Genomic DNA, 18037 nt, shown 5'->3' on the forward strand with positions numbered 1-18037 from the left:
ACAATATATGCTATATACGTAAGCATTTTGTGAAATTTGAAGCTTCTAGCTGTTAAAACGGGGCAGAAATTGCGCAAAGTTTCTTATCTGAACAATCGGTTGTATGAGATATATACTATATATACAACCGATCTCTATGATTTTTTCAGACAACAATATATGCTATATACTTAAGCATTTGGTGAAATTTGAAGCTTTTAGCTGTTAAAATGGGGTAGAAATTGCGAAAAGTTTCTTATCTGAACAATCGGTTGTATGAGATATATACTATATATACAACCGATCTCTATGATTTTTTCAGACAACAATATATGCTATATACGTAAGTATTCGGTGAAATTTGAAGCTTCTAGCTGTTAAAATGGGGCTAAAATTTGCGAAAATATATATATATATACTATATATATATACTATATATACCACCATATATATACTATATATACCACCGATCTTTATGATTTTTTCAGACAACAATATATGCTATATACCTAAGCATTCGTTGAAATTTGAAGCCTCTAGCTCTTAAAATAGGGCAGTAATTACGAAAACTTCCTTATCTGAACAATCGGTTGTGGGGGATATATACTATATATACGACCGATCTCATCAATTTTTTCAGGCAACAATACGTGCAATATACGAAAGAATATGGTGAAGTTTGAAGCTTCAATCTGTTAAATTGGGTAAGATATTACAAAAATCCTCTTTTTCTGAAAAATCGGTTGTATGGAGGATATATGCTATCGTGGTCCGATCCGGTCGGTTCCGACAAATGTCTAATCGGACACCCAAATATACCCGCTCACCAAATTTTATCAAGATATCTCAAAAATTGAGGGACTAGTTTGCATACAAACAGACAGACGGACAGACGGACAGACGGACATGGCTAAATCAACTCAGCTCTTCAACCTGATTATTTCGGTATACTTAATGGTGGGTCTATATATTTGCCTTTAAGGACTTACAATTTTCAGTTTCGTGACGAAATTAATATACCATTTCATTTTCATGAAAGGTATAAAAATAGGTAGGTAATCTGTGTGAGGATGCAAAGCTTCACGTTTTTTGTGGTCTGCATGTAAAAACTATGACTACGAATCACGTATTTCAAAAATAGATGACGTAAACGTAACTATTTGATGAAATTTGATGAATTTTGAAGCTTCTAGCCGTAAAAAAGGGGCAAAAATGAGAGTTTATATGAAGTATATAATATATATACCACCGATCTCTATGATTTTTTCAGACAACAATATATGCTATATACGTAAGCATTTTGTGAAATTTGAAGCTTCTAGCTGTTAAAACGGGGCAGAAATTGCGCAAAGTTTCTTATCTGAACAATCGGTTGTATGAGATATATACTATATATACAACCGATCTCTATGATTTTTTCAGACAACAATACATGCTCTATACTTAAGCATTTGGTGAAATTTGAAGCTTTTAGCTGTTAAAATGGGGTAGAAATTGCGAAAAGTTTCTTATATGAACAATCGGTTGTATGAGATATATACTATATATACAACCGATCTCTATGATTTTTTCAGGCAACAATATATGCTATATACGTAAGTATTCGGTGAAATTTGAAGCTTCTAGCTGTTAAAATGGGGCTAAAATTTGCGAAAATATATATATATATACTATATATATATACTATATATACCACCATATATATACTATATATACCACCGATCTTTATGATTTTTTCAGACAACAATATATGCTATATACCTAAGCATTCGTTGAAATTTGAAGCCTCTAGCTCTTAAAATGGGGCAGTAATTACGAAAAGTTCCTTATCTGAACAATCGGTTGTGAGGGATATATACTATATATACGACCGATCTCATCAATTTTTTCAGGCAACAATATGTGCAATATACGAAAGTATATGGTGAAGTTTGAAGCTTCAATCTGTTAAATTGGGTAAGATATTACAAAAATCCTCTTTTTCTGAAAAATCGGTTGTATGGAGGATATATGCTATAGTGGTCCGATCCGGTCGGTTCCGACAAATGTCTAATCGGACACCCAAATATACCCGCTCACCAAATTTTATCAAGATATCTCAAAAATTGAGGGACTAGTTTGCATACAAACAGACAGACGGACAGACGGACATGGCTAAATCAACTCAGCTCTTCAACCTGATTATTTCGGTATACTTAATGGTGGGTCTATCTATTTTCCTTTAAGGACTTACAATTTTCAGTTTCGTGACGAAATTAATATACCATTTCATTTTCATGAAAGGTATAAAAATAGGTAGGTAATCTGTGTGAAGATGCAAAGCTTCACGTTTTTTGTGGTCTGCATGTAAAAACTATGACTACGAATCAGGTATTTCAAAAATATATGACGTAAACGTAACTATTTGATGAAATTTGATGAATTTTGAAGCTTCTAGCCGTAAAAAAGGGGCAAAAATGAGAGTTTATATGAAGTATATAATATATATACCACCGATCTCTATGATTTTTTCAGACAACAATATATGCTATATACGTAAGCATTTTGTGAAATTTGAAGCTTCTAGCTGTTAAAACGGGGCAGAAATTGCGCAAAGTTTCTTATCTGAACAATCGGTTGTATGAGATATATACTATATATACAACCGATCTCTATGATTTTTTCAGACAACAATATATGCTATATACTTAAGCATTTGGTGAAATTTGAAGCTTTTAGCTGTTAAAATGGGGTAGAAATTGCGAAAAGTTTCTTATCTGAACAATCGGTTGTATGAGATATATACTATATATACAACCGATCTCTATGATTTTTTCAGGCAACAATATATGCTATATACGTAAGTATTCGGTGAAATTTGAAGCTTCTAGCTGTTAAAATGGGGGTAAAATTTGCGAAAATATATATATATACTATATATACCACGATATATATACTATATATACCACCGATCTTTATGATTTTTTCAGACAACAATATATGCTATATACCTAAGCATTCATTGAAATTTGAAGCCTCTAGCTCTTAAAATAGGGCAGTAATTACGAAAAGTTCCTTATCTGAACAATCGGTTGTGGGGGATATATACTATATATACGACCGATCTCATCAATTTTTTCAGGCAACAATATGTGCAATATACGAAAGTATATGGTGAAGTTTGAAGCTTCAATCTGTTAAATTGGGTAAGATATTACAAAAATCCTCTTTTTCTGAAAAATCGGTTGTATGGAGGATATATGCTATAGTGGTCCGATCCGGTCGGTTCCGACAAATGTCTAATCGGACACCCAAATATACCCGCTCACCAAATTTTATCAAGATATCTCAAAAATTGAGGGACTAGTTTGCATACAAACAGACAGACGGACAGACGGACATGGCTAAATCAACTCAGCTCTTCAACCTGATTATTTCGGTATACTTAATGGTGGGTCTATCTATTTTCCTTTAAGGACTTACAATTTTCAGTTTCGTGACGAAATTAATATACCATTTCATTTTCATGAAAGATATAAAAATAGGTAGGTAATCTGTGTGAGGATGCAAAGCTTCACGTTTTTTGTGGTCTGCATGTAAAAACTATGACTACGAATCACGTATTTCAAAAATATATGACGTAAACGTAACTATTTGATGAAATTTGATGAATTTTGAAGCTTCTAGCCGTAAAAAAGGGGCAAAAATGAGAGTTTATATGAAGTATATAATATATATACCACCGATCTCTATGATTTTTTCAGACAACAATACATGCTATATACGTAAGCAATTTGTGAAATTTGAAGCTTCTAGCTGTTAAAACGGGGCAGAAATTGCGCAAAGTTTCTTATCTGAACAATCGGTTGTATGAGATATATACTATATATACAACCGATCTCTATGATTTTTTCAGACAACAATATATGCTATATACTTAAGCATATGGTGAAATTTGAAGCTTTTAGCTGTTAAAATGGGGTAGAAATTGCGAAAAGTTTCTTATCTGAACAATCGGTTGTATGAGATATATACTATATATACAACCGATCTCTATGATTTTTTCAGACAACAATATATGCTATATACGTAAGCAATCGGTGAAATTTGAAGCTTATAGCTGTTAAAATGGGGTAGAAATTGCGAAAAGTTTCTTATCTGAACAATCGGTTGTATGAGATATATACTATATATACAACCGATCTCTGTGATTTTTTCAGACAACAATATATGCTATATACGTAAGCAATCGGTGAAATTTGAAGCTTATATCTGTTAAAATGGGGTAGAAATTGCGAAAAGTTTCTTATCTGAACAATCGGTTGTATGAGATATATACTATATATACAACCGATCTCTATGATTTTTTCAGACAACAATATATGCTATATACGTAAGTATTCGGTGAAATTTGAAGCTTCTAGCTGTTAAAATGGGGCTAAAATTTGCGAAAATATATATATATATACTATATATACCACCATATATATACTACATATACCACCGATCTTTATGATTTTTTTAGACAACAATATATGCTATATACCTAAGCATTCGTTGAAATTTGAAGCCTCTAGCTCTTAAAATGGGGCAGTAATTACGAAAAGTTCCTTATCTGAACAATCGGTTGTGGGGGATATATACTATATATACGACCGATCTCATCAATTTTTTCAGGCAACAATATGTGCAATATACGAAAGTATATGGTGAAGTTTGAAGCTTCAATCTGTTAAATTGGGTAAGATATTACAAAAATCCTCTTTTTCTGAAAAATCGGTTGTATGGAGGATATATGCTATAGTGGTCCGATCCGGTCGGTTCCGACAAATGTCTAATCGGACACCCAAATATACCCGCTCACCAAATTTTATCAAGATATCTCAAAAATTGAGGGACTAGTTTGCATACAAACAGACAGACGGACAGACGGACAGACGGACATGGCTAAATCAACTCAGCTCTTCAACCTGATTATTTCGGTATACTTAATGGTGGGTCTATCTATTTTCCTTTAAGGACTTACAATTTTCAGTTTCGTGACGAAATTAATATACCATTTCATTTTCATGAAAGGTATAAAAATGTAATGTTATATTTTTGTAACTTTTTCTTTTTTGTTCAGTATAAGACGTACTTTATCTAAAATGAGGATTAAATCTGCAAATGCAAACAACATTTTCGAGCAAATTTGCCATTAATTGTTATAAATAAATTAGTTAGTTTCAACCAAAGTTAACTCATTATTTGTGATTTCATGTTTTTTTGAAAACAACTAAAATAGAAAACAAAAAATCTGTTAAATAAAGACTTATGTATTTACGTGTACGTAAAATTTGCCACAAAAAATGGGCCGGTCAAAAATTAAATCTATTTAAGATTTTTGGTACGCTATAAATTATTTTGGAACATTTTTTTAGGATTTTGGTAGAGGCTATTATATGTAAGCGGCAACAATGGGAAACCATATTTGTATGCAGGTGAAACATTTGTGCCTTCGAATTTGGCGGGGATACATAAAATTTGAAATTCACATTAAACACTTAGATAATTGTTCCCAAAGACGGCGCGCTTGTGCATAAATGTTTAGGTCTTTGAAATTCGCATTAGAAAACTTAGATAATTGTTCCCAAAGATGGCGCGCTTGTGCACGATAAAGAATTACGATATTTGTATGAATTGTTCGAATTTACAAACAACTTTTTCTATTAATTATAAACAAATAGAGTAATATTTGTTAACAAAAATAGGCCTATGCACTGCGGCTGATCAATATGAATCGATTCATATAACTTTTATATGATTTTACGTATGCTAAGTATGCGAAACAGCCTGCCAATTGATTGTATGGAAATTTTGTTAGCGTATTAATATATAGATAGTGGATAATATACTGCCTATGCAAGACGGCCGCTATGATGCCGGTTTCCGCTCTGACCTAAAATCAAAAAAGTTTTTGGGACGTTTTTTTGTTCCGTAATTAGCATAAAAGGCAATATAAAAAATGTAATGTTATATTTTTGTAACTTTTTTTTTTTTTTGTTCTGTATAAGACGTACTTTATCTAAAATGAGGATTAAATCTGCAAATGCAACAACATTTTCGAGCAAATTTGCCATTAATTGTTATAAATAAATTAGTTAGTTTCAACAAAAGTTAACTCATTATTTGTGATTTCATGTTTTTTTGAAAAAAAAAATAAAATAAAAAACAAAGAATCTCTTAAATAAAGACTTATGTACTTTCGTGTAGGCAAAATTTGCCACAAAAAATGGGCCGGTCAAAAATTAATTCTATTTAAGATTTTTGGTACGCTATAAATTATTTGGAACAATTTTTTAGGATTTTGGTAGAGGCTATTATAGGTAAGCGGCAACAATGGGAAACCATATTTGTATGCAGGTGAAACATTTGTGCCTTCGAATTTGGCGGGGATACATAAAATTTGAAATTCACATTAAACACTTAGATAATTGCTCCCAAAGACGGCGCGCTTGTGCATAAAGTTTAGGTCTTTGAAATTCGCATAAGAAAACTTAGATAATTGTTCCCAAAGATGGCGCGCTTGTGCACGATAATGAATTACGATATTTGTATGAATTGTTCGAATTTACAAAAAACTTTTTCTATTAATTATAAACAAATAGAGTAATATTTTTTAACAAAAATAGGCCTATGCACTGCGGCTGATCAATACGAATCGATTCATTTAACTTTTATATGATTTTACGTATGCTAAGTATGCGAAACAGCCTGTCAATTGATTTTATGGAAATTTTGTTAGCGTATTAATATATAGATAAACGATAAAGTAGTAGTACAAAAAGAACCTACAAATAAACACGAAAATATTTACCAAGGACCATATATAGTCACAAAAATTGATGGAGTTAATGTCACGGTTTTAGATGAAATGTAAAAAGGAAAATACCGTTCACAAAACCCAGTCAATAAGGTAAACTAAAATTATTTTATACAAATTTAAAAATTAACTTTTAACTAATTTTAAATTTTCATTACTCTAATACTGAAGCATGAAATCTCAAATTAAAATTTGTATTAATGTACGAAAAAAAAAACTAACTGTAAGAATCTTAAGATATATTTCATTTGGCATGCAAATAAAAGCAAACGTCAATATGCATGCACTATTTGTCATAAATATATAATACATAAATGTTTAGGCCCGAAGCCTAAATTCTTATTAATTTGCGCCACCCTAATAGCACCATATTATCGACGACTAGTTCGCCCACATGCATGTATAGGTGTACATGTGTAGGGTTATGTCGTCCGTACACATATACATGTATGTCGGTATAACTGTGTGGCGAAGCTTCCCCTTAAAACCGGAGACTTTTCCCGCGGTTCAACGGTTGTCCTCGACAAGGCCCGGTTGCCTTTTCCAGCGATCGTTGAGCGAACTACAACCAGCCGTCCCGAGAAGCCCCGCCACACCTTTTATTATAAAAGGTAATTAATTTGTGTTCTATGCAATTTCCTTTCACCTCAAATAAATCATTATTATAACGAGAAATATTTCGCCTTTCTTTTCTCTTAATTTTTAATCCAAACACAATTGTGGTGGCTCCACTCCTTTGCCGAGTTTGCAACACACCACAATTGTTCATGGTCCATTCTCCCCGAAAAAGGAACCAGCGCCGATACAAAGTACAGTCCACGTTACACAGCAATTATCAAACAAATATTTTTTGTGATATCCTGCATCTTTTGGTGATCACATTCACTTCTTGGTGATATCAACAATTTTCATACAAATCTTCTCTCATACACTCTTGGTGCAATCCACATACACTCAGCACTTTGGTATATAAATCGTGGTGGTATTCTTCAACCTTTTGGGGATACACGTCGTCCACATTACACAAAACTTGGTCTTGGTGATATACAAAACTCATACATAGGTTTCAGACACTGGAAACAGTGTCTTGCTTCACTGGCACTAACGCCCAAAAGGGACAAAAGCCATCAAATACTGGTCATACAACCGAAACCCCCATAAAAAGACTTGGTGCCTTCCAAACGAAGGTATCAAAACCTACTCCAAAATCAACATCAAGGGTTTTTTGCAAAATGTGCAAATCTGAACACAGGTTACGAAATTGTCCCCAATTCTGTGATTTGACCCCAGTGGAGAGAATCAATTTCATCAAATACACGGGGGGATGGCTGAATTGTTTATCCGCAGGACACACAGTGACGAGGTGCACCAGTTCGCAAAACTGTGCCAAATGCCACTCTCGTCACCACACGCTGGGCAACCACATTCTTCTGCGAACCAGAATGTAAAATCCTAACATGCTAATTCCAGCACAGGCGTGCTATTAGGAACTGTTCGCGTACAAATTCATCATAATGGTACCGACTTCTCCGCGCGGGCACTAATTGATTCAGGGTCTGAATGCTCTTTCATGACAGAAAGACTAAAACGCAGAATCAATTTTCCGTCAAGGAAAATGCATGCCCAAGTTTCAGGCATCACCAACGCAGTATCTGCTCAAGTGAAAGAGGCATCCACCATCGAGCTACGTTCCCCAGTGGATCCATGCCTCAGGTTGACTACTCCGGTTCTTATTTTAGCCAAGCTTACTGGAAATCTGCCATCCTGCCATATCAACACAATGACTATGCAGGCATTCCCAAATTTGGTTTTAGCAGACAAGAGGTTCTACGTCAACGAAGATGTAGACATCATACTTGGAGGAGACATATATCCCCAAATTATATTGAGCGGTCTGAAAAAGAATGTAATTAATACACTTTTGACCTAGAGACAATGTTCTGTTGGATACTAACCGGTCGCATCGAAGTACCGAGTCCATCGAAGAGCATCGTGTTACAACGAGGTTGTGTTGGACAACCAACTAAAAGCATTCTGGGAGTTAGAAAATTTGCCAAAAGGCAAAAGCATTAATGGGGATGACGCATATTGCGAAAAACTTTACTGAGAAACAACCAAAAGAAATGAAGATGGGAGGTACATCCTATCTCTCCCATTCAAGCAAGGTTACTCAGAACAGTTAAGTTTAGGAGGATCCCTTTAGCGCGCATGCTCGCAACATTTTCGAAACGAATCTCGGTAAATAAAAAATCCGGATTTAGGGAAGGAATATATTAGGGTACTCTCGGAATACGAGACAATCGGACATATGCAAAAAATCAACAGTATAGTCGCCGCAGATGACACAAATAATTACTTTCTGCCACACCATGCCGTTGTCAAAGCAGAAAGTATAACGACAAAAGTCCGAGTCGTTTTCAATGCGTCAAGCCCGAAGGCTAATGGCACTAGTCTAAACCACATTCTCCTACCTGGCCCAGTACTACAAGCAGATCTCCCAATTCTTATTCTGCGTTGGAGACTCTATCGATATGTCTTCAACAGTTATATAGAAACAATGTATAGGCAAATTTGGATGGATGCCAACCATACCAAATTTCAGAGGATTGTTTTCCGAAAAGACATTAGTGAACCAATAGGCCTCTACGAACTAAAGACGGTAACGTTCGGAGTTACCTGCGCTCCATACCTGGCCATCAGAACGCTTTTACAGCTAGCTGACGATGTTGAAAATTCCCATCCAACAGCATCGAGCATCCTGCGAGAATACATGTACGTAGACGACGTATTAGCCGGAGGACACACCATTGCATCGACCATTAAAGCAAGGGATGAAATCCGAAAGGTATTTCAGTCAGCTGGTTTTCCACTTCGTAAATGGACATCAAACTCGGAGGCAGTTCTAAAAGACATCCCGAAAACTGATCGACTAAGCGAAGACTTTCTGGCGTTCGAAGACACCAGCACCGTGAAGGCATTGGGCATAAGATAGAATGCGGACTCCGATCTCTTTTATTTTAGAGCAGGACCACTGGAAGATCCGGAAAATTTAACTAAGCGAGAAATATTGTCAGTCATCGCCAAGCTTTTCGAACCATTAGGGTGGCTCGCCCCAATGGTCATAGTGGCAAACATATTAATGCAGAATATTTGGTTAGAAGGCACCGGATGGGACGAGCCTGTCTCACCAAATACATCAGAACGGTGGAAAAACTTCACCCAACACTATGGCGAAATAGATAACATAAGGATACCGCGGTGGGTACATTTTTCCCCGGAAGACGAAATAGAAATCCACGGTTCTGTAACGCTTCCGAGAAAGCATATGCTGCAGCGGCATGTATGCGCGTAAAAAGAGACGATCAGCATTCCATACACTTACTCTTAGCAAAAACCAGAGTAGCTCCGGTGAAAACTATCTCGCTACCACGTTTTGAACTCTGCGGCGCCGTGCTGCTCGCAGAAATGATGGAATCAATATTCCAAAACATTCATTTGGGACCAGCAAAAGTTCACCTCTGGACGGATTCAACCATCGTACTCACATGGATACGCAAGCCGCCCTGTACTTGGTCAACCTTCGTCGCACATCGCATCACCAAGATCCTCGACATGTTCGGTAACAAGGACTGGCTTCACGTTGACTCGGAATCAGCGGATTTAGGAAGCAGATGACTACTAGCGTCAGATTTGGTCAACAATTCGTTGTGGTGGCAGGGTCCTTCTTGGCTACAAGAAAACAATTCTCACTGGCCAGAACAAGACGCTGATTACAACACGTCCGTTGAGGAAGAGAGGGCACAATCATATGCTACGACAAGGGTAGATAATATAGATATTCTTGACCGCTTTTCAGATTTGCCACGAGCTTTGAAAGTCCTATCTAATGTTAGGAGATTCTATAAAAGAACGCATCCTAAAACTAAAGCCGTGTTCCAAGAAAAGTAGTGCAGAATCTCAGCCGATGAGATTAAGGTAACTACTCAAGCATTAATACGAGTCTGCCAGAGATAATTTTACAGTACAGAATATTTAAAATTGAAAAATAGGGAACCTATTGATCGAAAGGATGAAATACTGTCACTAAACCCATACATCGACAAAGATGATATTATTAGAACAGGGGGCGTCTAGATGCTTCAAAAGACATGTCATACAACGAGCGTCATCCGATCATCTTGCCTTACAGTCATGCTGTTTCATCATGACTCCCTTCATGGCGAGAACCAGCTCATGCTGCGTCTCATCCGAACGCAATATTGGATACCGAATGTCAAGACCATGATCATAGCCATTATCCACAATTGCAAAACCTGCATTATTCACCGAAAGCAGGCACAGCCCCAACTTATGGGTACCCTTCCCTGCGAACGTGCCACTTTTACCCGCGCGTTCACCGATACCGGGGTAGACTTCGCAGGACCTTTCGAAATCAAAAGCTACCGCGGTAGGGGATGTCGACTATCCAAAGGCTACGTCTGCCTTTTTGTCTGTTTCACAACTAAGGCAATCCACCTAGAAGACACTAGTGACCTGAGCGCCACATGCTTTCTCGCAGCTTTTGCACGCTTTATCGTGAGAAGAGGATGTCCTAAAAACATCTACTTCGACAACGGTACAAACTTTGTCGGAGCGTCAAGGTCGTTACGATCCGAATTTAAAGCCTTTGTGGCAGAAAGGCGAGACAAAACAGTCTCCAAGTATAGCCATCAAGCATTAACTTGGCAATTTATTCCCGCCGGCGCTCCACATATTAACGGCCTGTGGGAAGCGGGAGTGAAGAGCTTCAAAAGCCACTTCAAAAAGGTCGCGTCTCCCCATAAGTATACTATGGAGGAGTTCCAAACACTTTTGTGCCGGATTGAGGCGTGCCTCAACTCGCGGCCTCTGAGCCCGGCGTCCAATGACCCAACCGAGCTGGAGCCACTAACCCCAGGACATTTCCTTACGGGCAGCCATCTATTGTCGTCGCCAGAACCTGATGTGAACGAAAGCCCTGCCTCCATGGTAAATAGGTGGCAGAAGCTCAAGGCCCTCCATCAAACCTTCTGCCGTCGGTGGAAAACCGAATACCTTTCCGAACTTCAAAAACGAGTGAAGTGGAAACAGTCAAAGCAAAATCTTAAAGTAGATGATCTAGTTGTTATCAAAGAGGATAACTTATTTCCCAACGAATGGAGGTTAGGTAGAGTCGTCAACGTACACTCCGGCGAAGATAACTGAGTACGTGTAGTCGACCTCATAACCGAGAAGGGTCAAGTCAGACGACCTTTGGTCAAACTGATCCTTCTTCCCACGGATATAGATTGAGAGAGGACCAAGAGTTTCTCTTAACAAACTCCCCGTTCCTCCACAACCCTCCTTTCAAAAAAAAATGTCCCACAAATTCACTCGCTCACCCCGAGCGAGGACACCAGAAATCTTCCCACTCACTCGTTCTCCCATAACGAGGATACCAGGAAAGCCCTCACGCAGATCTCCCATCTGCCACAAAATACTTATTTTTAATTTTCAAAATCAAACCCCAATTCACTCGCTCACCCCGAGCTGTGACACCAGAACCCTAACGCAGATCGGTTGTCTGCCACAGAATTTGAATGCACTCGGCCAAATGCACGAGGCCAACAATAAAATCATACTTGCAATATGCATCGTCATTCGAATAATGTTGCACATAGTTTTATGGAAAGTACGGAAACCATGAAACCGGGCACTTTCGTAATCCTATGAACATACGAAACTCAATTTTTTTTTTTTTGAAATATGGGTATTTTGTTTACTACATATTTCCTTACACATCTCCAATAAACCAAAATCTGGGTAGGCAACTTACTAAAAGCGTAAATAGCAATAGTTCAAAAATTTTCGAAAATGGAAAAACTGTGTACTTGGCTAAGTTTGAAATTTATGGTTTGCTGGGTGAGAGCTAATTCTACTAACTTTATCTTATTTTAAGGTTTCTTTAAGATAAACATAACAGAAATCTCCTTCGAAAAAGGAATTGAAGTCGTAAGTCAGTTTTCATAATCAAATTTAGTTTTAACTTCAGGAAACCTTTTGAGATTTTTCATAATTTGATTTATGTTCAAAATCAAAAGTACTTTATAAATTCAAACAATTTTTGAAACTGGTATTATTTTCAAACTTTGAATAGATATCGGAATAAGTTAGTTTTCGAATTTGTGATCCAATACCGTTCTATTCATGAACAATTAAGTCAATTTAGTAAAAAAAAAATTGTTTTTAATACAGGAAGCATTCTTTACTTTCAAAAAATTTAAACTATTTCTGATTTATATTATTTATATATTTTTTTCAACACTCTCTATGTGAGGATTTTCTTTAAAGTATGTCTCGCTCAGACAAATTTATATTAAATAGTTGTGTGAACATCTGTGTCCTTTGTACTATGTCAGTTTTATTGTCTTCTTGAAATATAAGCGCTCCAAGTGCCTCTTATGGCAAATGTAATTAGCCTTTACATCAACCAAAAGACTTAATTCATGGAACTTCTTAACGGTTTATCCGAACACTTCCAGGAATACTTAGCCGGAAAAGAGCTTTCCGAAAAATTGTTCTTTATTTTTTTGTCAATTCATTACAGCAGCTGAATAAAATATCGCCTCATGCCTGTTCAAAATCGTTCTATCGTAAAAATATCCTTCACAAGAATGATGTAGAACCCTGGTAACCTCAATACTACCAGGATCACATAAACGATGGTTGTCCAGTTTTTCACACAAATTTTTCCCAAGCTTTATCAGATAGGTTCAAGGCATGCTCAGAGGAGGTCAGGCTTTTCTTTATCTCTCTGATGTCGTTTTAACGAAAAGGACAAACCCCAAAAGAGTTAAAAAGGAACCAGGCCGACCTCCTCGGAAATATTTTGATATGACCGCGTTGACCACATCAGAACAGCCGTTATCTACTCAAGTTTTGCTTTTGATCAACCAAATTTTATTTTAAAACGTAGCCCAATTCAAAATGCAATGCAATAAACAATTGTTTTGTTGACGGCATTAACCTATTTATAATTTGTATTTGCTTTCGCAATAATTTTTGAATTTTGAAGAAATGCTTTCGATTGGTCCAAGCGCCCTTTAATGTAGAAAGAAAAAAAAACTCCACCATAACCATATGTTTGCTTAATTGCAATCTGGTGCTGGGGATCGATGGTAATGCTGGGTGCATTACTTTCTCAACAAATGGATGTCCTTCTAAGAACTTCGCAACAGCTATTAAGTTTTTTGATGTAACTCCATACGAATATGTAGTGATTTCAAGCCACGATTAACTTGATAACAATCAAATGGCGATGGTACAATTCCCATGGAAGTTGCAAAAATTTTAATTGATTGTATAAATCTTCAGAGTTCGAGATTGTAGCACCCATTACTACATCCGAATGGCCGTTCATATATTTTGTTAGAGATTAGCACCTAACTCCAGTGGACGTTGAAGGTATGGAGTTAGAAATGTGTTATCAACTGTCAAAAGAACTTTTTTTCATTGCAAACTCGACTTATTTTTATTATGTCTACAACTGATTCGTAGGACTTTCTACCCAAGCAAGTTTTGTATTTGCTTGAATTGCCGATCCCACAGCCGACAAGTCAGTGGCATCTACAAACGTATGCTCAATTCCAAGCCTTGACATAACTTGCCTTATCAATCTCGAAGTTCCTCCATAAGCATCATCTCCGACAACCAAATGATCACCAGCAGTTAGCAAAGAAAAAATAGCGGTTGTAACACCAAGCCCAGATGCAAAAGCTAAACCATATTTTGTCAACCACCTGTTTTACTATTGCCATAGTAAATTCAACAGTGAAAATGGTGGCATACTAGGCTCTTCTCCTTTTCGGAGACCTCGATAAAGCACCCTAATGCTCACTTGTGAGGCAAAGAAAATTCGCTTTGTCAAGCAGCGATTCAAGTAATTCATAGGGAAACACAAACATGATGTACCTAAATCGTTAGTAAAACTCGGAAAAAATTGGTCTTTTTTTGGGTATCTTTCTTAACATAACAAACTTATGTATCTGACATCGCCACTTTCGATAGAATACTCAACTCGAGTCTTAGAAAGTAACCTTGATGCGATGATGCATATGAGGTTCCATAAAAAAAATTTATGGTTTGGTGTTAATTTGAGCAATATGTGGCAACAACAACATACGTATGTATACACTAATTTGGCTGTAATAATCAGCACTCTAATCTTATGATAATATGTTTCTACATGCAGAGCTATGCATCCCACATGAATAATGTACTTACATCAAGGCAAGTGCTGCCGTTTTAGTTGTCAGCGCGACCGTAGATACAGAAAGATTTACCGGCACTGAGTATGCCACTGCCAAACCGCAACAGGCGAGAAAGCATTGTAGATAACGTATGCCAAAGCGTGAGCCTAATCAGTGATGATGAAAAAAGTTTGCATTTATTGTGGTTAAGTAACCGACTTCGCAAAAACTTACTGTGTTGAGTAGCCAGCTCACCAAATATATCCTCAGCATGCTTGGATAACCACGATAACCGCCGAATAATATTTGTTAGCGCAGAATTTGTGACTGTTTCCAGCTCAGCGAGCTGAACGTCATTCTGTTGGTAACTGATCTTGACACATTAACAAGCTCGAGAGAGTGCTTCGGCAGAGGCATGTTTCATCTTTAAATAAATTGGTTGAAACATGTGTCCTTGAAATAAGGGAACATAAATCGTCCAATTAATTGCATTCAATCCAACCACCCACACCAAGAAGAATAAGTGAAAATTCATTCCGCTTGTGCATGGTTTCTATATTTATTTATTTATTTATTTGTTAGTCTACAAATTTTACAATAAATCAGACTAAATATAAATGAATGAATGAATATAAATGCGGATTACAGTGTAAAATTAACAAGAATACATAGTGAGCAAAATTATATTATAAAATATGTATATTCATATATTATTGAATCAGTTGTCGGGATGGACTGTGATGCCGAGCAACGGAATTGATTATCAGTGCTGTCGGAATGGACGTGATTTTGAGCAGCTGATGTATATTTAACACACAATAGTAGGGCTGCGATATGTGGAAGGTTGAAAAGGACGTGATTCCAAGCCACCCGTCCAAAGTAACTATTGATTATTAGTGCTGTCGGAATGGACGTGATTTTGAGCAGCTGATGTATATTTAACACACAATAGTAGGGCTGCGATATGTGGGAGGTTGAAAAGGACGTGATTCCAAGCCACCCGTCCAAAGTAACTATTGATTATTAGTGCTGTCGGAATGGACGTGATTTCCAGAGCTGATGTATATTGAACACACAATGAGTAGGGCTGTGATGTGTGGGAGGTTGGAAAGGTCGTGATTCCAAGCCACCCGCCCAAAGTAACTATGGATTATTAGTGCTGTCGGAATGGACGTGATTTCGAGCAGCTGATGTATATTTAACACACAATGAGTAGGGCTGCGATGTGTGGGAGGTTGGAAAGGACGTGATTCCAAGCAACCCGCCCAAAGTAACTGGAGCACGTAACAGATTTATTTTAACATGTGATTTTGAAACAGTTATGAGTTCAAGGCAGTGAGTATATATATTTTTTTTACTGTAAAGTGTGTCGCAAGTACCAATATTATTGCAGTGATTATTGAAATCTTGACACAGACAACGAAGAGGTTCATGCATTTGAAAATTCGATCTACATGTATTTAAATATAGAGGTTGGGAATACCGAGAGGGCCTAAAAGGGATATTAAACATCACCTCGCCAAGCAGAAATGGACTGTTTATCATCCCCCTTAATAGTTTTACTATAAATAAAACGCCAAGCATCTCCCTACGGCTCTGTAGTTAAGGCAGCTGTAAAAGTTTTAACCGGCTGCAATAGGGCGGTAGGTTCCTTGATGGATCCCAGGGCAAATGATTTAAAGCAAAGAGCAAAAATTGCTTCTGGACCGATTCCAATTTTTCGCTTTGAACCTGATAACGCGGGTTTCAGATAATGGAAGCATATTCCAATATAGGTCTTACTAACGATAAAGAAAAAGAGTTTTAGTGACATAGGGGTCATTGAATTCCTTTGACCACCTTTCTACGAAAGCCAAAGTGCCTCTAGCCCTATTCACACACGATTCGATATGTAATTTGAAGTCCAGTTTAGGGTCCATTATAACGCCAAGATCAGTAAAGTTTGTGACTTGCTTAATGATATAATCGCCTATCATGTACTGATAGGTTTTAAAAGACTTCCTCGTAAAACACATAAACTTGCACTTCAGTAAATTTAGTGACATGACGTTCACGTCACACCACTCAAACAGGTTATTCAAATCCAATTGAAGAAGTACCCTATCTTCAGGTGAGCGAATTTGGTTGTATTGGTTTCTGTTTTATTGAAAATCATGGCAAATATCTTTCCCAAAGCAAAAGGTGCGCTCATCGTGATGGCTGAAGAGACCACCAGACAGAAAATTGAAAGTTACACAAAATCGGCGTACATATACAATGGTGGCCGTAAATGAGGGATATCATTGTGCCGCAATACAAGTATCTTCGGGATAAATTCTGAAGCAACGTAATAAAGTTCACTAAATTTTTTTTTTTACTTATATACATAATAGCATAGACTTTTTAAAAAATGCTACCCATACCTTTGTTTCATTCGATATAATCTCCCAAGCATTGCTATCTTACTCGATGCATGAGATTTCAAACTTTCGATAGTATGATTTTGTTATTGATCGGAAACGTTCTTGACCAGCTGTGTCCCATAGTTGGAGCTTTATCTGAGTACCATCTTTCATTTCAATCAAGCGAGCAAAAAAGTCGACACCAACTGTAGGATCGGATAGCTCAGCGAATTTGCCATCTGTAAAAAATTTTAGTAACGAACTTTTGCCCACCGTACTATCGCCAATTAAAATTAGAAGAAATTGATAATCAAAAATGGGATATACCATTCTGAAAAATTTCTTAAGAATGAACTGCAATTTCCACTTGTACAACAATCGCTGATCTTTTCTACTTCCCACCTTTTATATGGGAAACCACCGTATACTTTTTTCCCTTGTGAATTTTCTGAAAATTTGCTAATTGTGACGATTTCAATGATAGATAGGCAAAAGAATACACGTTTTATAACTTCATCGTTCTTATTAGTAATTTATTTATATCTCAAACCATTTGATTATTGCACTGTATTTGCAAATTCTAAATTGAA

General features: G+C 36.8%; 1 pseudogene; it reads right to left on the reverse strand.

The window, feature by feature from the left end:
* Positions 1-13844: 13844 nt before the first annotated feature.
* Positions 13845-17777, reverse strand: LOC137235284 (probable cystathionine gamma-synthase; annotated as a pseudogene).
* Positions 17778-18037: the final 260 nt, after the last annotated feature.

Source organism: Eurosta solidaginis, chromosome X (assembly GCF_040869045.1).
Source record: "Eurosta solidaginis isolate ZX-2024a chromosome X, ASM4086904v1, whole genome shotgun sequence".
NCBI lineage: Eukaryota > Metazoa > Arthropoda > Insecta > Diptera > Tephritidae > Eurosta > Eurosta solidaginis.